This window comes from Lathyrus oleraceus, chromosome 7 (genome assembly GCF_024323335.1).
Source record: "Lathyrus oleraceus cultivar Zhongwan6 chromosome 7, CAAS_Psat_ZW6_1.0, whole genome shotgun sequence".
NCBI lineage: Eukaryota > Viridiplantae > Streptophyta > Magnoliopsida > Fabales > Fabaceae > Lathyrus > Lathyrus oleraceus.
This window is the reverse complement of record NC_066585.1, coordinates 524451304-524471566: the sequence shown is the minus strand read 5'-3', so window position 1 is coordinate 524471566 and position 20263 is coordinate 524451304.

Here is a 20263-nt window from a genome sequence, read left to right as displayed (position 1 = left end):
CATTCCCAACGTCCTGTGCATGGGGACAGTAAAACTGGGCATATATTGCCCAGAAGTTCCCATAATTGTTGGCGTCGGCGTTTGGGGATGACACGGTGTTAGAATTGGCCCAACATACGCAGTCGAAACCGTAGGTATAACGTTGGAACCAACATCTGTTGTTGTGACGCAGCTGTGTCTCCCGCCAAATACGTATCTTCGTGTGGTCGTGGTGACACCATCTTGCCACTGTGTTGTTGCATATACTGAACACTTCGAGTCCCACCGGGTATGCCAATTTTCTTCTCACCGATAATCTCTAGCCTTCCTATTTGAGGTTTACTTGCAGGATTGGCTACATAGTCCTAGACTTATGTGTTGAGTATATGACTATTTCGTTTGTAAAGTATTTGGAATACTTTTGGGTAGTGAATGCAACATTTTGCAAGTTAGAAACGCAATAAAAGTAAAGCAATAAAAGACAAAATTCTGATGTAAACGAACAAAGTAAATAAAAGGAATTTGGTATGTTATGTAACTTGAAGATAGAAATGGAAACAAAAGTATATTTTGTAGGGAGATGAATCTTTTCTCTTAAACGATTGATACTTCAAGTGTACTCCTACTGTAATGCTAAAAATTGTCACCTTTTGAAATGATCATTACAATTCTATTAAATACTAGTAAAAAATAACCGTTGGGAGGTTACGACCCATTCACGAGATGACACATGTCGGAGCACCTCTCCAATGTCTGCAGGTAACTTCTCACATTCAATTACCCACGATTAATCTCCACCATGGTGCACTGGCCTTCGACTTCGACAGGCTTCCCCCTACATCGACCCAACGCTCTTGACTTCCTGCCTCGTCGATCCAACCTTTGGCAATCCTTTTTGGTCGGCCAAGCTTTGCACTCCTTGGGACGAAATAGCATCATCAGGGTATGGTGTTAATGTGATAGAATGGAATTTGGCTTGGCTTGAAATAGCATCATCAGGGTAGGACATATATAACATGGTGCCAAGGTTCACGAAGGGGTTTTGAGGACTTGAAATACTTGATGACCAAAAGTCAACCTAGGTTAAAATTAGGGTTTTCTTTGTGCGTGCTTTGTAAATTTGGATCTTGTAATGTATTTTTGGTGTTTTGACCATGAATTGACCTTGTATGGTTGTAACTTGTTTTTCAAGCAATACAAACGCTTTTCCCTCCATTTTTGTGAAGTTTGAATTGAACTTGAATGACCATGAAATGAATTGAATCTTGCCTTTCCCTTTAAATATTTGAAAATGAATGAAACTTGACTGAAAATGGAACTTGAAATTGAACCTTTTGATCACATAAATGATCCAAACAAAACCAACCAAATGACTAGTATATTGAAAAAAGGCCCAAAAAGAGATTTAATCAACCAAAATCAATCTTCCATGGTTGACCAATATGATACTTGCAATCCCTGATTAAATTCAATACCAAGATGCAACCCACATGATGCATAGGTACCAAAGATCAAGAATTAGGATTTCATGACTTTGAATTCAAGAGAATTGTCATCACTAGTCAATGTAGCATAAGATGCCCTATATTTGGATCTCAAGGAAACCCTAGCTCCATGTTGATCATAAACATCAAAAAGTCTTTGAATCCATGATGTTTAATTCAAAAATGCAATGATAAAGTGAATTCCTTATGGTGCTAATGAATATACAGATGAATCACATACCAAAAATCAGATAAGAATGAAAACGGGAGGAGAAATTTTGGAGTATGACACAAAGGAAATACAATTTGGACCTTTTCCAAGACTAATGGCTCTTAGCTTCTAAACCAGAATCCATTCCCGATCCCTCGATTTTTATGAGTTTAATTGGTAAACTTCTTTACTTAACTTATTCTGGACCTGATATAAGTTTTATTATTTATAGGTTGAGTCAACACTTATTAAAGCCTACTAAAATACACCTCAAGGCATCATTCATAATTATGAGATATCTCAGAACAACACATGCACTTGGTATTTTATTCAAAAAGGAATCCAACCTCATTATCACTTGTTTTAGTCACTTTGATTGGGGCGCTTACAAGGAAACCAAAAAATCAACTATTGGATTTTTCTTATACTTAGAATCATCTCTTATCAGTTGGAAAAGTAAGAAACATGAAATCATATATCAACATCATCGTCCAAAGTTGAGTACATGGCAATAGCCAATTCTTTTTGTGAAACATAATGACTGATTTATTTAATGAAAGATTTGGGAATTCAACATGACCAACCCATTTCAATTTTCTGTGACAATAAATATACAATTCACATCGCCAAAAATCAAGTATTTAATGAACGTATCAAATACAAAGAGATGGGCCTCGCCATTCCATTTGACGAGGGACTGAAGAATTATTTCTTACTTGTAAGCTCGTCACTTCAAGTGACGAGGCATTAAAGCAATTCGTTTTTTTTTAATTTATATTTTAAATAATATATTAAATACTAAATATAATTAATATAATTGTTTTTTAAATATTAATTCTATATTAATTCTATATTTCATTAAATATTAATTCTATATTTAATGATAATGAGGAAATTGTGATATTATTATTAAATAGTAAATAATTATATTTGAAATAGTAAATATTTATAGTTTTTAATTGATTTAATTATATAATTGTAGTTATAGTTTTTAATTGATTTAATTGATATAATTGTGATAATTATAGTTTTTAATTGATATAATTGTGATAATTTTAAATTGATTTAAATAAATTGTAAATAATTATAGTTTTTATTGATAATAAAAAAATTGTGATATTATTAATTTTGAAATATTAATAATAAAAAAATGACTAATTGATATAATGAAAGCATTTATTATTTGATATAATTGTGATATTATTAGTATTTAATATAATTGATATAATGAAAGCAATTATTATTTGATATAATTGTGATTAATTGATATAATTGTGATATTATTAGTATTTAATATTTAAAAAAGAATTATATTAATAATTATTAGTATTTAATAGATTTAGTATTCTATTTACACTTCCTATTAATTAATTATTATTAATATTAATTAAATACTATTTAAAATAAAAACAAAAAAAAAGGTATGCCTGGACCTGCTCGTCACTTGAAGTGACGAGCCATTGAGGTAAAAAAAATTCGTCCATGCCCTCGTCATTCCATTTGCCGAGCCCATGAGGCAAAATATCTTTCAGCACCCCCTCGTCAGATCAAGTGACGAGGCCCAACTACAAAAGGGGGTAGACTGAGATTTTTTTTTCAAAAGCGGGTATATTGGGATTAAATTTTAAAAAATGGGACATTTCAAGCAAAAACTCATCTAAAGTTGGTCTAACTGATATTTACTCCAGTTTAAAAGGGGTGTTAAAATATAATTTAATTGTTTATTTTTCTGTTTTTTATTTTTTTAGTTTGTTAGAAATTTTTGAAGTAACTCTTTTAGACCACTACTATATATAAAGTGGTATATCTATTGTATAATCTAGGTTTGACAATAAATAAATAATTCATTCTTCATTCTTCTTTTAGTACGTTGAAAACAATAGTCAAGATGACTATAGGTAACTTTAGATTAGAGTCTTAAATATGATCTGTTAGGAAAAAAAGATAAACAAAAGTACATGTAAAGAAAAAAAGACATAAAATCTGAAATAAAATAACATGACATGATGTGATAGAAAATACAAAAGATATAATGAATTAAAAAGAGAGGAATTTCTATACAACGAACCAAGTCCACATATGTTGACGGTAACAATGACAAGGGGGTTTATTTCATCAATGTAATCCTAAATAAGTAGTTTTAGTAAGCATAGTTTAGTAGAGTTTTTTTTTTCTATGTTGTTTAAATTTTTTAAAACTATATATAAATAGTACAATTGATATATAAATAACATAATCATATAAATAATATTGATAAAATAAAATAGTATATACACTTAACATTAGAAAAATTGTAGACATAACTAACTTTATTTTTAATTATGTCTACAATTTCTTCGGTCTTTTATATTAGTAAGTTTTTATTATTCCCTCATTTTGTTTTGATTACTTTTGTATATTTAAATTTTATATTTTAGTTAATTATCAATTTTTTTCTTTTTTTTGATATAACAATTGAGAGAAAAACATTAATGGAATTCATGCGAAATTCAAAATACAAGTATTTTTTTAATCAAAAACTTTTTAAATGATGATTTTTTATTATCCTTCAAAAAGAAATAGCAGTGCAACTTATTTCCTATTTCACTTCTATTTCTATAAATAAAAGTAAAAATTAACTTATTTCAAGAATAAATTTTTTAGATTCTTCAAAATCATTGTCTTTAAATTAAATTAAATTTAATTATTAATTAAGTAAAAATATTAATTAATTATTATATTAAATTTAAAGATTATAATTTGAAGTAAGTTAAAAAACTTACTTTTAAACAAGTTATATGATATATATATATATATATATATATATATATATATATATATATATATATATATATATATATATATATATATATATATATATATATATATATATATATAAAAGTGGAAACCAACTTATTTCAAGAGTAAATTTTTTAGCTTATTTAAAATGATTGTCTTTAAATTGAATTTAACCTAATAATTAATTAAGTAAAAATATTAATTAATCACTATATTAAATTTAAAAATTTATAATTTAAAGTAAGCTAAAAAAAACTTACTTTTAACTAAGTTGATTATATATATATATATATATATATATATATATGAAACATTTAGTTTTAAAGATAATAGTTTTTTAGAACATGTAATATAGACATTTTGTTATTGTTTTTGATAAAATGGTATCAACAATTGATACTTATTATCATGTTTCTTTTTGTTGCATGTTTTGTATCTATAAATCAATTGTTCTCCGTTTTTCATTAAAAACAATTAGTTGAAGGAAATTGTTCAAAAAATTTAATTAGTTTTATTGAACATTTGTATACTACTTTGTTCATATTTCTTTCCAGGTCAGGTCATCTATATTTGATGCCAAAATTATATAAGCCAGATAAATAGTTAGATTTTAATTATCATCACTTAATGGATCTTGCAAGCAAGAATAATGAACAAAATTAAGAAGCAATACAAGCCATGTCTAAAAAATTAGATGGACGAATGGATGATATTGGGAAAAAGGAAGAGTAAAAGAATCAAAAGGAAGAGTAAATGAATGCCATTTATTCCACGGATTCTCAAAAGGTAGTAACAATGAAAAACACCATGCAAGAGAGACTCGTGATTTGAGTTATATTATTCCCCAACTTGGTCGAGATATATCAATTTAGTATCTTTTTGAATTGTCAAGGTATAATTAGGGCTCAAATTTTGCATTGAATACGAGTTTTCATTCATTAATTCAAATTGGAGAATTGTATCAACTTTTAGAGAAAGTTGGGAAAAATTGAACATTGGGTTTACTTTTATTGTTAAGTTCTTAAATGAAAGGCATTCGATCCAAATCATGATTGATGGATGCACTTACCTAAAATAATCTATGATGAATGTTTTATGTTGTCAAATAAGGAGTCGTCTGTTGTTAGCAACGAGTTTTTAGTTTTTGAAAAGGAGTTAATGGCTCCTATCATTTATAAGTATAGGGTTTTAAAAAAATGTGATCAATTGAAAAAATGTTGAATTCTCCCCATATGCACGTTCACGTTCTTCCATTCTTCGAGGAATTTCCATATTGGCTGTTGTGATTCATGTGGTGACATCTTAAGCTATGCTAAACTCTATAATTCAGACACTTAGAAAATCAGAAATCTTTCCAAAATTGAATAAATCAAAAAAGATGTGTTCATGTGTATTCATAAATGAAATTTTTGTAGGTCTTTTGGTGAGATTGCATATGATAAAATAACATAGATTACATATGGTAAAGAGTTTGATAATGAAAAAAATATGGCGTAAAATATGCATCATATTTTTGATACAAAATGGGGTGCTTGAGACACCACCCTCTTTTGAGCCACCTCATTTTGATATTTGTTGTAAAAAATGTATTATATGCTTATAATTATGAAAAATAGGAAGTAAAGAAATATTTTAAGAAAATAACTCATGGGCTATCATTTGAGGATTTTCCGAGCAAGTCACCTCAATAAATGATATAGGATTAATTAGCATTTCAGGCATGTGGAGATCAATAATATAAGATAAATTTCACTAACCCTAAAATCTATTTGGTCTCACTTTCTTAAATACTCTTTCAAAACTTCATCCTTACATTTCAAACAAAGTTAGCGAAAAAAGTAAGACCATGTGAGAAACAATTGGTAAGGCGAAAGAGAGAAGAGAAAATTTAGTAATCTTCATCAAACTTTATCAAACTATTTCTCATATTTAAGGTTTCAATTGCATTGTTAGTTGATAAAAAATTCCCTTTTTCCTATATGCTAAAGACGTGTCATACTTTAATGTTGTGTTTGAAGTTTTTATAATTTTCTTATGCTATTGATTAGAAGTTTGTTTTACTCAATGAAAGTATTTATCGATGTCAAAAATTCAATTTTTAATTGGTATAAATCATTATAATAAATGCATTTTATTTTTAATTGATATAATTTTTTAGTCATTTTGATTAGTGAGAAACTGTTTGACAATTTTTGTAACACCCAGAATAATATGCGTCTAGAATCATACTATTCAAAATGTTAAAACATGGTAGCAAGTACAATAAAAGTGACTAAATAGAATCCAAGACTTGTACAATATATAGTCCAAACCATAGTACTTATGAAATATATATGTCGGTACAAAATACTATAACATATAACACAACTGAAAACAAAATACTAGTTAATAAGATATTCCAGCACTTCAAGACATCTAGCCTCATCCCTTGTCTTACACCCGATTATCAGAAATATTAAACATGATGTGAGATACAATTATCTTAGAGGATTTACAACCTACACCATAAGTCCACTCGGTCAAGGCTATCTAATTTTATCCTCGTTCTACTGATACTATACTCATGAATCCGATAAGTAAAACAAGGAGGAGAAGAAAATCATCCAACTTCACACAACATGCGAGTGTTGATACCCTAGTTTCATAAGCCATGTACAAATCAGAATGTGGTGAGCATAACAAACATCCACTGCCTACTAGTACTCCTTATTTCGAGTCTAGTTTTATGTAATTGAGGACGAACTACTAAATTTGCCTACTAAGGTGGTTTTACGGTACAACCTACCCCTTTTTCTTGGATCACTCTCCTAATAGTGGATTATATTCATGACTTACTGTAGGAGTCTTAATCATTCAACATTTGTATTATACTCAATTCCTTTGGGAATCAACATTATCGATACTTTACAAACTCGAATGTGATCACACATCCAAGTAATATCCTATCATGGGAATTTAACACAAATCCTAGGGTTTATCACTTCATGTTTTTCCTCTTTTTAGTTTACTAGGGCATTGGCACACTATCAACATAATCCATTCATTAAATTAGTGACTCTACTCAAATTTTAGATGAGCATCATGTTAATCCCTAACTATTAATCACTAACACTTCACCCACAAGCAAATAAAAGTTAATCCATCAATTACTCGGGTTATAGTTTCATAGAATGGACAAAAGAGTGGGTTAAGGGTGGGCTATGATCACTCGTAGTAGCTAATATGGTTCGTAGTAGAGCCCAAAATTTCCCCACACATTTTTCTGATGGTCTAATAGGACCATTCATAGTGGAGGCTACGACCTGTATTCGTGCCCAGGTCCCCCACCATATATAAACCAAGAGCTGGCTACGACCACCCGTAGTAGCTTTTACGTCTTGTAGCCATCTTCAAAAACTTTGCTTTCACAACTTTGTCATTTTTTCACATGCATCTCAACACAATTCCAACCAAAAATCAACATACTCATACTAAATCACAAGATATAGGCCATGAATTCATCATAAATAATATATCAATAGTTCACACATCATATTCATGATCATGCAAGAAATATATCATGAATTCAAACAAACAAACAAGTTACTCGTGGATTGAAACCCCACCCCATCATGCAAAGGTCCTAGGGTTATAATCCCCAATTTCAAAGACTAGAAAAAAGGAACCCTGCCTTACAAAACTTGAATTGAAACTTGAGAGGTGAAAAAAGGACGATGATGATGATAATTGGCGATGATCTCTTGGTGCCTAAGTTACTCCTAACTTGTTTCACTTTCAAGGATTCAAGGATTCTAACATGATAGATGTAGCGGTAAATTTTTTGAGATTAATCTATTGATTAGCTTAACTCAGAAAGCAAGAGTCGCCACAACGCTTTTATTGTTTCCAAAGGGAAAAGGGGAAAAAGTACGAACAAAACCCAAAGAAGTTTTGAAACAAAACTAAATAAAAAGAGAACAAGGGTCTGGGGGTTAGTTATTCAAAGGGAAGGTATTAGCACCCTAAAAATCCATGGTACTCCATGGGAACCTATTTAAAAATATGTATATTTTGGTTTGAAAAAGAGTGGTGTTTGCAAAAGATTGGAGATATGGGAAAATAAGTATATTTTTTATGACTTTTGTGTTTATCAATACCTTTTGAAGTCTCATGCCTACGTACCAACAAAGTGCAATGGAGGATTAAAATCTCACAGTTCGTGGTAAAAATAAAAAATGGAGTTTGTTTTGATTCATTTTTTATGGAAAAGACATTTTGTCATTTTTAGGAGAATACTCAACTAGTCACCCACAAGTATGAGTACTTTGCATCATCATGAGAAGGGCTCCAACTTGGATAAGGAACAACAAGTATGCCACTAGCTCCCACCGATGGAAAAGAATTATCATCAATACTATGGAGATAGGAGAATTATATCTCAACTATGGAAATGACTCATGTATAATGCCTTGAGAAAAGTTTTAAAAGGAAAAATGCACAAGGGCACAAAATGGTTTGGATGAGTTAGGCATTTTTTTAGTCTTTTGAAATTGGTTTAAATATGATTAATATGGATTGACATTTATTAAGAAAAAGGTTTTGAAAATCACTTGACAAAAGTCAAGGTTTATTGAGAAAGTGGTTCAAGTTTAAAACAAGAATGTTTTGAAAAAGAGGGAAGATTTTGAAAATTAAAGAAGGGGAGGAGAATAAGAGACTATCCTAGAGCATAAAATAAAATCTAGGGAAGGAAAGATCTAACCAAGAGATAGCGAGCTTTATGACATAAGTCAAGCAAGAATTACCTCCTTTTAATTAAGCCTCAAGCAAGCCAAAATAAGAAAATAATAATCCATGTATCAGATGAAACCAAAATAACCAATCCAAGTCTTCACAAAGAAGTCCAAAGTCAAAGGCATCAGATGAATTCCAAAGTCTCAAGTCACAAGTCCCAAAGCTAGGGTCAGGATCCTAATACTAAGTCCATAACTCCACAATGACGCCAAGGATATTAACCACAGGGCCATGAATTAGGAGAAACAAGTTTCCCTTTTCTAGGTTTTTCTTATTAATATCTTATTTACAATGACAAAGAACAAAATGACATAATCACAAATAATATGATATGGAATGCTAAACATAAAAGCATAAGTAAATAACATAAAATAAAGGCATGAAGTAAATGACTTGAAAATAAAAGTTAATACAAGTGAAGAGTTAGTAAAATATGTTAGTGAAGATGAAAATATGTTTTGGCCATTTTTTGGAGAACACTCAAATATCCACTCACAAGCATGGAAATATGAACCTTTACATCATTTATGAGAATGGCTATAACTTGGATTAAATCAAAAAGTATGCCACTAGCTATCACAAATGAAAAAGGAGCAACATTGTCATACAATACCATGAGGAATAAGAGACTTACAATCTCACTTATAAAAATGTCACTGCCTTTGGGACAAATTGCTATGTTAAGAAATCGTAATTGGACTTATGTAGAAGTCCCAAATATCTAAGGTCGGCCAATAATAATGTTTGTGTTAATACATGTTATAGAAATGATATGTAAATCATTCTCCTAAAGTCATGTCACACAACAAAAGAAAGAAAGGGAATGATCAAGCACAAAGGCTAGGAGGATGGTCCATCACTTCAATTCACACTTCATGGCACTTAGGATAACCTTATGTATCAGTCCAAAGTACCTTAAATGATTCATGATCACTTAGAAGGTAGATTTGAAATGATGAAAGTTTATCAAGTACCAATCCACACATCACGAACAAGATGGACACAAGCCATCCAACTGATCAAAGGGAGAAAGAAGGAGATAAAGAAGAAGGAATCAAGAGAAGTCACACCAAAATTGGATCAAAAGTTTGATCAAGTTATCATCAAAATCAATCATCCATTTTGGTGGATTAGGGTTTTCACCCCATCAACACCCAAGATCCATTGAGTTTGATGAGACTTGAAGTCCAAACCAACATGATCCAAGGCCAACAAAAGTTCACAAGGTCACACAAATATAAAATTAAATTAAATAAAATAAAAATGCATCAAAGGTATTTTTAAATGATTTTTAAAATAGAAATAAAATGGAAAAAATCTATAAAGTCCTTCAAAACACCAAATAAATGGCCAAGAAAATTATAGAAGGTTGGAAATAAAATAAGAAACATATAATAAAATTTTCAAAATTTTAAAATACAGAAGAGTATTTTTAAACCAATTAAAACAAAGGAGAAATGAGAAAATTCATGAAGAATAGAAAATCAGTGAAATAAAATGTAAAAAAATAAAAATCAGATGGAGAAAAATAAAAGAGAATTTTATAAACTATTTTGAGATTTTTTGGATGAAAAATGAAATTACTATGAATTTTTAATGAAAAAGAATTTAAAATAATAAAAGAAAAAGAATTAAAATCAGAAAAAACACAGAGCGTTGGATTACACCTCATTAATTGAAGTGGCAGATCCAACACTCCAAAGGCTAGGATGCATGGTGGAACAAGCTGCAAGTCAAACATAGGATCCCATTTAAATCCAATCAATCAAAATATTTCAAAATGCCAACGTCTCTGGTTCAAACTCAGACCACCTGAGGAAAGCTTCGGTCATCTTCTTCGGTGAGCTCTCACCGGAGTTTTATTGTTGGTAATTTCAAGACACGAGACCACCACCATTGTGATCCTCTTCTCATCCCGAACTCAACCTCATACTCCAAATTCATTTATGTGAACAGAGCAGAGGGAATTTTAGAGAAGTTTCATAAACAAGCAAGCCAGGAAAAATAAAATTAAATGATGAACACAATCAATCAACACCAGATAAGTAAAGGGAAAACATTAGAGAGTTAATGACTACATTGTGGTAACTTGTTTGAGTTGAAATGATGCTTATAACTACCTTGTCCAGATGGTGATCAAAAGTTGATGAAGCTCAATCTGGTTAGAGCACTTCAAAAGGTCTCAGAGCTTGGGAATCGTTGCAAAAGTTTCAGAGGATACCAGTGGAGCTAATGGAATCAAGAAATTGGATTGAAACAAGCTGAAACTTAAAACACGATAGTTGAATTTTCTGGAAAATTTCAAGTTGCAACAGGGGTTTCTTGGCTCTCCAAAGCTTGCAAATGAAGGCAATAGCTTCCTCTATTTATAGGGAATGTGTTTGGATCCAAATACGTGTGGAATGATGCAAAATTCGTGCAAAAACCAATTTGATCCAAGTGTGTGAAAAGTGTGACTTGAAACTCATCAAAACTCAGCCAAATGATGCGTTTTAGGTGTCATTTAACTTCTGGAGACTTGTTAAAACATGATTAGGACCAAAACACTTGCTAAATTGGCTTAGAATTGAGATTAGACATGATTAAATTCCGGGCAATGGGGATTTCTTCAGTTCCAAGTCACCATGTTCAACTCAATGGGACATCCTACTCAAGAGGCTTTTTGATCCCATTCTTTTAGCATTGTGTCAACATCATGACTAAGATTACAATGTGCCAAGAAAGTTTGCATTTGGATGTTTTAACACAAAGTTATGGCATGTTGAAGTTGGCATGAAAAACGGGTTCCATAACTTAGAAAGATTTGAGTGCTTCATGGCTGAAAATGACCTATAATGTCCCAATGAATTCCATGGCCTTCCAAGCATAATTTAACCTTGGTACTTGAATAAACCTTGTAGATGGTATCACATATGACATTTTGCAAAACGAATCAGCTCCATATGTTGGAAATTGAGGAAGTTATGGTCCTTTAAAGTTGGGGAAAAGTCACCTAAAAATAGGTCAAATTTCACTAAGTCCACAAATGACCTATAATAACTCCAAACTTTTGATGATCCTACAAGAATAATTGGATCTTATCATGTAAAGAGAAGTTGTAGAGGATGTTGATAAGAGTCATATGCAAAAAGGGGAATTAAAAAATGTTGAGAATTGAAGGAGTTGTGGTCCTTGTAACTTTGACTTCAAATTGTTGACTTTTAGATCAAACCACTTGGAACAAGCTTGTGTATTTGGACTTTCTCTGCACTTCAAAGAACATGGGTGATCATATGGACTCAAAATAAGGTGTACTTTATTGCCTATTGTTTAAATGTTTCAAAGCTTGAAGTTGCTTGTTGAAGAAGGAATAGAAATAAACACTTGAACCTTTTGACTTTCCTTGAGGAATAAGCCACAAAACTTTGAGATGCTCTTGATTTTGAGGAGCCCTACCTTGCACAATAAACTCAAGGGAAACAAGACATGTTTTTGTTATTTTGATTAGTGGTTAGATAAGCAATAAATCAAATAAGCACAAAGGTAAAACAAATCAACAATGAGGTGATTGGTGACCCCTAAGAGAAGCAAAACCAAAGATGGATAGGGGAAGGACCAAGATGTGACCTTACTTGTATGAAAAAAAATGCAAAATGAGATATGGGATCTTAGGTTAAAAATTAGGGTATAACATATGCCCATATTTAATTTTCTTCAATTTGGAGATATGGAGGTTGAAATCTTCGTCTCAACAAGATTGGAGAGACTTAAATATTAAAGACCTAATTTGTGGCCCTAAGATACCGCAAGATGTTTATGATATGATAAGAATGCAAACCAGGATCTCTGTGGGGGAATATAGTGCCACGAGTGACAAAGAATTGCTAAAGAAAAGAGGGGACTAAAATTCCGCAAGGGAATGACAGATTTCGAAAGTGGTACCCGAATGGGGACAAATAAAGCTCCACAAGGGAAAAAGAAGAACTCGAGAATAAACAATGCATGGTTAGAAAACGAGTTCAAGATCCCATGGGGAACACTTATCAAAGCAAGACTTCGTCGGGTAAAAGAAAACATTAAAAGTGGGGGAAACCAATCCAAGGTAAAAGGAATATTACCTACTATCAGCCGAGTGATAGCTTAACAAAGGTAATAAGCTCAAAGCAGAATGATTACCAACTACTAGCCAAGTGGTAACTTAACAAAGGTAACCAGTTAAAGGTAAAAGTAATATTACCTATTATTAGCCAAGTGATAGCTTATCAAAGTTAATAAACTCAAAGCAGAATGATTACCAACTATCAACCAAGTGGTAACTTAACAAAAGTAACCAATCAAAGGTAAAAGTAATATTACCTACTATCAACCGAGTGATATCTTAACAAAGGTAATAAAGTCAAAGCAGAATGATTACTAACTACCTGTCAAGTGGTAACTTAACAAAAGTAACCAGTCAAAGGTAAAAGGAATATTACCTAATATCAGTCGAGTGATAGCTTAACAAAGGTAATAAACTTAAAGCATACTGGTTATCAACTACCAGCCAAGTGGTAACTTAACAAAGGTAACCAATCAAAGGGGACCAAAATTCAATCCAAGAATGAACTAGAGAGTAACGGTCAAAGAGGACTGAATCCAATGAGGGCATGGACTCAATTGGAGATTGATCCCATCCAGATAATGAACTGGAGGGAAAAACTGAAACAAAATCTTCCATGAGGATCAAACTCAATGGGGAATTAGAAAGGATAGACTCTTTTTGCTTAAGGACGACACTCTTTTGGAGAGAGGACGCACATAATCTGTGGGGAGAAAAGTTCTAGAGAATGATGAGGAATTATTGCAAAAATGAAAAAATGCGTAAATAAACATGATGATGTTATGCATATGCGTATGATTATGCTGACAAACCAAACACAAAGGTGCGAGACTGATAACACATTATAAATAAATACTCGGCTAATCTCAACAAGATGGACATGCTGGCAGAGATTCATTAGGGATTCTACCATTCTTGCAATCTGATGTTGGGAAGACTGTTATGAAAGAAAGTCCGGCCTAGGGAAGTCACTGAATTCCAATTTTCAGGATCTTAGCATCCTTGGGGATCGCCATAACATTCCTCTTTTGTATTCACAAGTTGAGGAAAATACATATCTTTTTTGTAAATTTTCAAAAACATGATTGTTTAAATATTTTTGCTTCAAAAATTATCATAAAAAAGTAAATGAAATTTCGTAAACTGAAACAAAATAAGATTAGCAAACAAATGGGCAAAAGGCTCAAATTTTATTGATAGAATGGTAGTCTGCAAATGGCGTGACTCCATGGATCATTACAAAGTTGGAAAATGGTAAATACATGGAAAGGGCTACATTGAAACACAATGACCAGTATTCTCCTTAACAACTTTGAATTCCACTATGTTCTAAACTTCTGTCGAGGATGAATGAATAAGAACCTATGATAGGCAATATTGCTTCAAACGATCAAGTCTGGCCTGATGCAGTTACTTGCCATATTCCCTAACTTTTGCCTAGATTGCCTTTTCAGCGTCAATCTACCGGGATGATTATTTTATGTTTATGTCTCTAACTTTTGCCTAGACCTCCCTTTTGGGTTTTCAATCCATCGAGACGCTCATTTTATTCTTAAGCCACCCTTTCAGGTTTTCAACTTAGAGAGTTATTCTTTTATTTTTCTAGGCGAAGTATTTCTTGAATGAATAGGCATTCACAAAATGAGGGAGCTCATCACCATCCATATTTGTAAGAATCAATGCACCACCATAGAAAACTCTCTTAATAACATATGGGCATTCGTAATTAGGAGTCCACTTGCCCTTAGAATTAGTGTTGAAAGACAAGATCTTCTTGAGCACAATGTCACCTTCTCCAAATACACGAGGTTGAACCTTCTTGTCAAATGCTTTCTTCATTCTCTTTTGATATAACTGGCCATGACACAAGACCGTTATTCTCTTCTCTTCAATCAAATTCAACTGATCATATCTATTCTGACACCATTCAGCCTCAAACAAATTTGCTTCCATAAAGACTCGCATTGGTGGGATCTCAACCTCTACAGGGAGCACTTCTTCCATGCCATGCACAAGAGAGAAAGGGGTTTCCCCTGTTGAAGTACGGACAAATGTTTGGTATCCATGCAAAGCAAACAGAAGCATTTCATGCCAATCCTTATACATCACAACCATCTTCTGGATAATCTTCTTAATATTCTTATTTGCAACTTCAATAGCCCCATTCATCTTGGCCCTGTAAGGAGAAGATTTATGATGTTCAATCTTTAAGTCATCACAAAGCTCTTTCATCATCTTGTTATTCAAGCTTGACCCATTATCAGTAATGATCTTACTTGGAACACCATATCGGCAGATAATCTGATTCTTGATAAATCGGACCACAACCTGCTTGGCCACATTAGCAAAAGATGATGCTTCAACCCATTTGGTGAAGTAATCAATAGCTACCATGATAAAACGATATCCATTCGAAGCTTTGGGTTCAATCATACCAATCATATCAATTCCCCATATAGAGAAAGACCATGGGGATGAAATAGCATTGAGAAGCGTCAGAGGCATATAAATCTTATCAACATAAATTTTACATTTATGGCACTTCTTCACATATTTACAGCAATCAGATTCCATTGTCAGCCAATAGTAACATGCCCTTAACATCTTTTGAGCCATTGCATGTGCATTGGCATGAGTACCAAAGGATCCCTCATGAACTTCTTGCATTAACATGTCAACTTCGTGTCTATCCATGCATCTGAGCAAAACCATGTCAAAGTTTCTCTTGAACAACACATCTTCATTGAGAAAGAAATTGCCAGCCAGTCTTCTCAAAGTCTTCTTATCTTTGTTAGATACCACATGCGAGTACTCCTGACTTTGGAGGAAACATTTAATATCATAATACCAGGGCTTATCATATGTAACATATTCTGATGCAAACACATGAGCATGTCTATCAAGGCGCATAATTGTGATATTGGGCGCATCATTCCAATGGTTTAATTTATACATAGAAGATAGAGTAGCCAAAGCATTCGCCATCTGATTCTCTTCGTGAGCTATATGATGAAACTCAATTTTACTGAAGAAAGTTAACAACCTCCTTGCATAACCTTTGTAAGGAATCAAGCCAGGATGAAGAGTCTCCCATTCTCCTTTAATTTGATTAATGACCAAATTCGGATCTCCTTATACATCGAGGCTTTAATTCTCAAATCAATGGCCTCCTCAAGACCCATGATACCAACTTTATATTCTTCCATATTATTCGTACAATCGAACATCAATCTTGTGGTAAAAGGGATATGAGAACCCTTAGGAGTGATGATGATTGCCCCAATTCCATTACTATAAGAATTGATAGCTCTATCAAACACTAAACCCCACCGGGATCTAGGCTCTGGCCCTTCTTCGTGCAACGGTTCATTGCAATTTTTAGCTTTTATGTACATAACATCTTCACCAGGGAAGTCAAACCTGATGATTGATAATCATCTATTGGCTGGTGAGCCAAATGATCTATGAGAATACTTCCTTTAATTTCTTTATGAGTACGGTACTCAATATCATATGCCAGTGAGCTATCCTCCCAGTCAAAGCAGGATTTTTAAAGATACACTTGATTGGATCAATTTTGGATATCAACCAAGTGGTATGATTGATCATATACTGGCGTAAACGTTTGGCATCCCAAGCTAAACCACAACAAGTCTTTTCAAGCATGGAATACAGACTCATAGTCTATAAACTTCTTACTCATATAGTAGATGGCATGCTCCTTTCTACCAATCTCATCTTGCTATCTAAGCACACAGGCAATGGACTCTTCTAATACAGTCAAATACATAATCAAAGGTCTTCCTTCCACTGGAGGAGACAAGATAGGAGGTTCAAGCAGATACTCTTTGATGTTGTCAAAATTTTTCTGGAAGTCCTCTGTCTAAACACAACCTTGATCTTTGCGGAGAAGCTTGAAGATTGGCCCACATGTGGCAGTCATGTGAGATATGAATCTGGATATATAATTCAGACGCCTGAGGAACCCTCTGACTTGCTTTTTTTGTCTTCAGCACAAGCATTTCTTGAATAGCTATGACTTTATTAGGATCTAGTTCAATACCTTTCTGGCTGACAATGTAACCCAACAACTTTCCTGAATGGACACCAAAAGTACACTTATTAGGATTCAACCGGAGTTTAAACTTTCTTAACCACTGCAACAGCTTCAACAAATACTCAACATGAGCTTCTTTATTTTTGACTTGGCAATCATATCATCAACATAGACTTTTCTCTCTTTGTGCATCATGTCATGGAAAAGAGTAGTCATGGCTCTTTGGCACGTTGCACCAACATTCTTCAAACCGAAAGGCATCACTCTATAGCAGATTATTCCCCAAGGTATGATAAATGTTGGGTTTTCCATGTCTTCGTGGGCCATATTGATCTGATTATAACCGGAGAACCCATCCATAAAGGAGAAGACATTGAACTTAGTCTTATTATCTACCAACATGTCAATGTGTCGCAGAGGAAAATCATTGTTCAGACTAGCTTTGTTCAAGTCTCTATAATCAACACACATCCAAACTTTACCATCTTTCTTTGGAACAGGTACAATGTTAGCCACCAATTGAGGGTATTTAGCAGTAACAAGGAAACCAACATCAATCTGCTTCTGAACTTCCTCTTTAATCTTGACAGCCATATCAGGTTGAGTTCTTTTCAACTTCTGCTTAACCGGCGGACATTCTAGCTCCAACGATAATGTATGCTTCACAATATCAGTATCCAGGTCTAGCATATCTTGATAAGACCAAGCGAAAACATCCATATAATCTCTAAGAAGATCTACCATCCTTTTCTTAACATCTGGACAAAGTAGTGCCCCAATCTTGACTTCTTTCTTGTTATCTTCGACACCCAGATTAATCACTTCCAACAGCTCCTTATGAGGCTGAATGGTCTTCTCTTCGTGCTCAAGCAAAATCTCATCAGGAACCTCTTCTTCCATTTCAAACACAGGAAATTCAAAATTAGGAGAGGGCATAGGGTCTTTGTTTTCAATGGGTTTAACAATTAATCTGCACAATGATTTTATGCTTGATTTTAGAATATGAACAAATAGACGCACATTATGATGCAGATATAAAAGTGATTATTATTTTATTTTTTATGTTACCATTTTTTCCAGGAAAAGAAAAAAGAAAAAATATAATATGGATAAACAAAATAACATTTTATTAATGATAATGAAATTTGAAACAAAGCCCATATGGATTCACTTTCACCTTGGGCATAACGAAAGGATTTTGAAAATAACAAAAACAAAGATATTACTTCGACAAGTTAATAACACAAGGAACATCAACAACAATCCAATCATGGCACACTGATCCACATGTCACAAAGTTTGGCACTTGTTGCTCTTCATCGTCTTCTAAGATTGCGTAGAAAGTTGGTCCTTAGAATGAATAAAGCCAACACTGTAAAACACTTCTTGAATTTTCTTCAAATCTCTTTGGGTTGCACCAGGTGAAAAACTTAAACCAACTTTGTTTTTGTTCTCAGCAAGCTCAACAATTTATCCCATCTAGTAGATTGACCATTCTCCATCACAAACCGAGCATCTTTTAAGGATGACATGGATCCACCATTCTTCTTAACAACAATATTATCAACATAAAGAGCTTGAAACAATATTCCTTCGACTTCGTCCGCATCAATGTATGAAAATGAATAAAGGTGACTCACCAACATGGCTTGCTCTCCACCCATGATCACCAACTTCCCATTCTTCACAAACTTCAACTTATGGTGTAGAGTTGATGTTACGACCCCAACCTCATGAATCCATGGACGCCCTAAGAGACAACTATAGGCGGGATAAATATCCATCACTTGAAAAGTGATATGAAATAAGCATGGACCTATCTTTATCGGGAGATCAACATCCCCAATTACAGTCTTCCTCGAGCCATCGAAGGCCTTAACAACAACTCCATTGAATCTCATCGGAGCACCCTGGTAAGCAAGTTTAGACAGCGTAGACTTAGGCAGAATATTGGAATAGGATTCGGTATCCACCAGCACATTGGACAAAGCATCTTCTTGACAATTCATAGAGATATGCAGGGCCAAATTGTGGTTCCTCCCTTGCTCGGGCAACTCTTCATCATTGAAGCTCAAACTGTTACATGCATAATATTTTCCACAATGCCATCAAATTGATCAATTATCACGTCATGGATCCGTGTTATCCCTACTAATGAGTTCAGAAACATACTGAGAAGCTTTACAAAAGGTCCTAGAGGATATCTTGGACGGAGTATGCAACAACTAGTCCACCATATTAAAATCACTCTTCTTGATCAACTTCAGCACCTCATCTTGATTAATATTCTGATTCATAATACTGGATTGGATGGCTTGTACAACATGAGTTTTCTCTGAACTTATTTCCATATCACCACATCTTCAGTCCTCTTAGGAGTTGCAACAATAAATACCCGACCACTTCGGGTAACACCACTTACATCGACGATATTCACAACAGACGAAAAAGCAGGAATGGACACTTCTTTTTCGTCTTCTAGCATAGTAGTATTATACTTGTAAGGCATAGCTTTATCATACTCGTAAGGCGTAGAACCCGCCAAACGAATAACCAATGAAGAAACAACAGTCTTCTAACCATCATATGCAATCACAACCGGTTCTGGGAGATTAAAATGAGGAATTATGACATTCACCTCATGCTCATCTTCATGTCTATCCCTCGTAACTTGAATAAGGTTCTGATCCAACATCTCTTGCAAGTCTCTTTTCACAACAGCACATCCTTAGGGATCTCCAGAACAAACTTGACAAGAAGCATGGTCATGCTCATAATAGCTCAAATCACATAAAGTAGCATGCATTTCAACCAAGGATATTCTGATTAGATTGACATCAAAAACTTGGTACTTTCCAGGACATCCTTCGACCATATTCACAGTTGCATTGCCATGCTTGGGC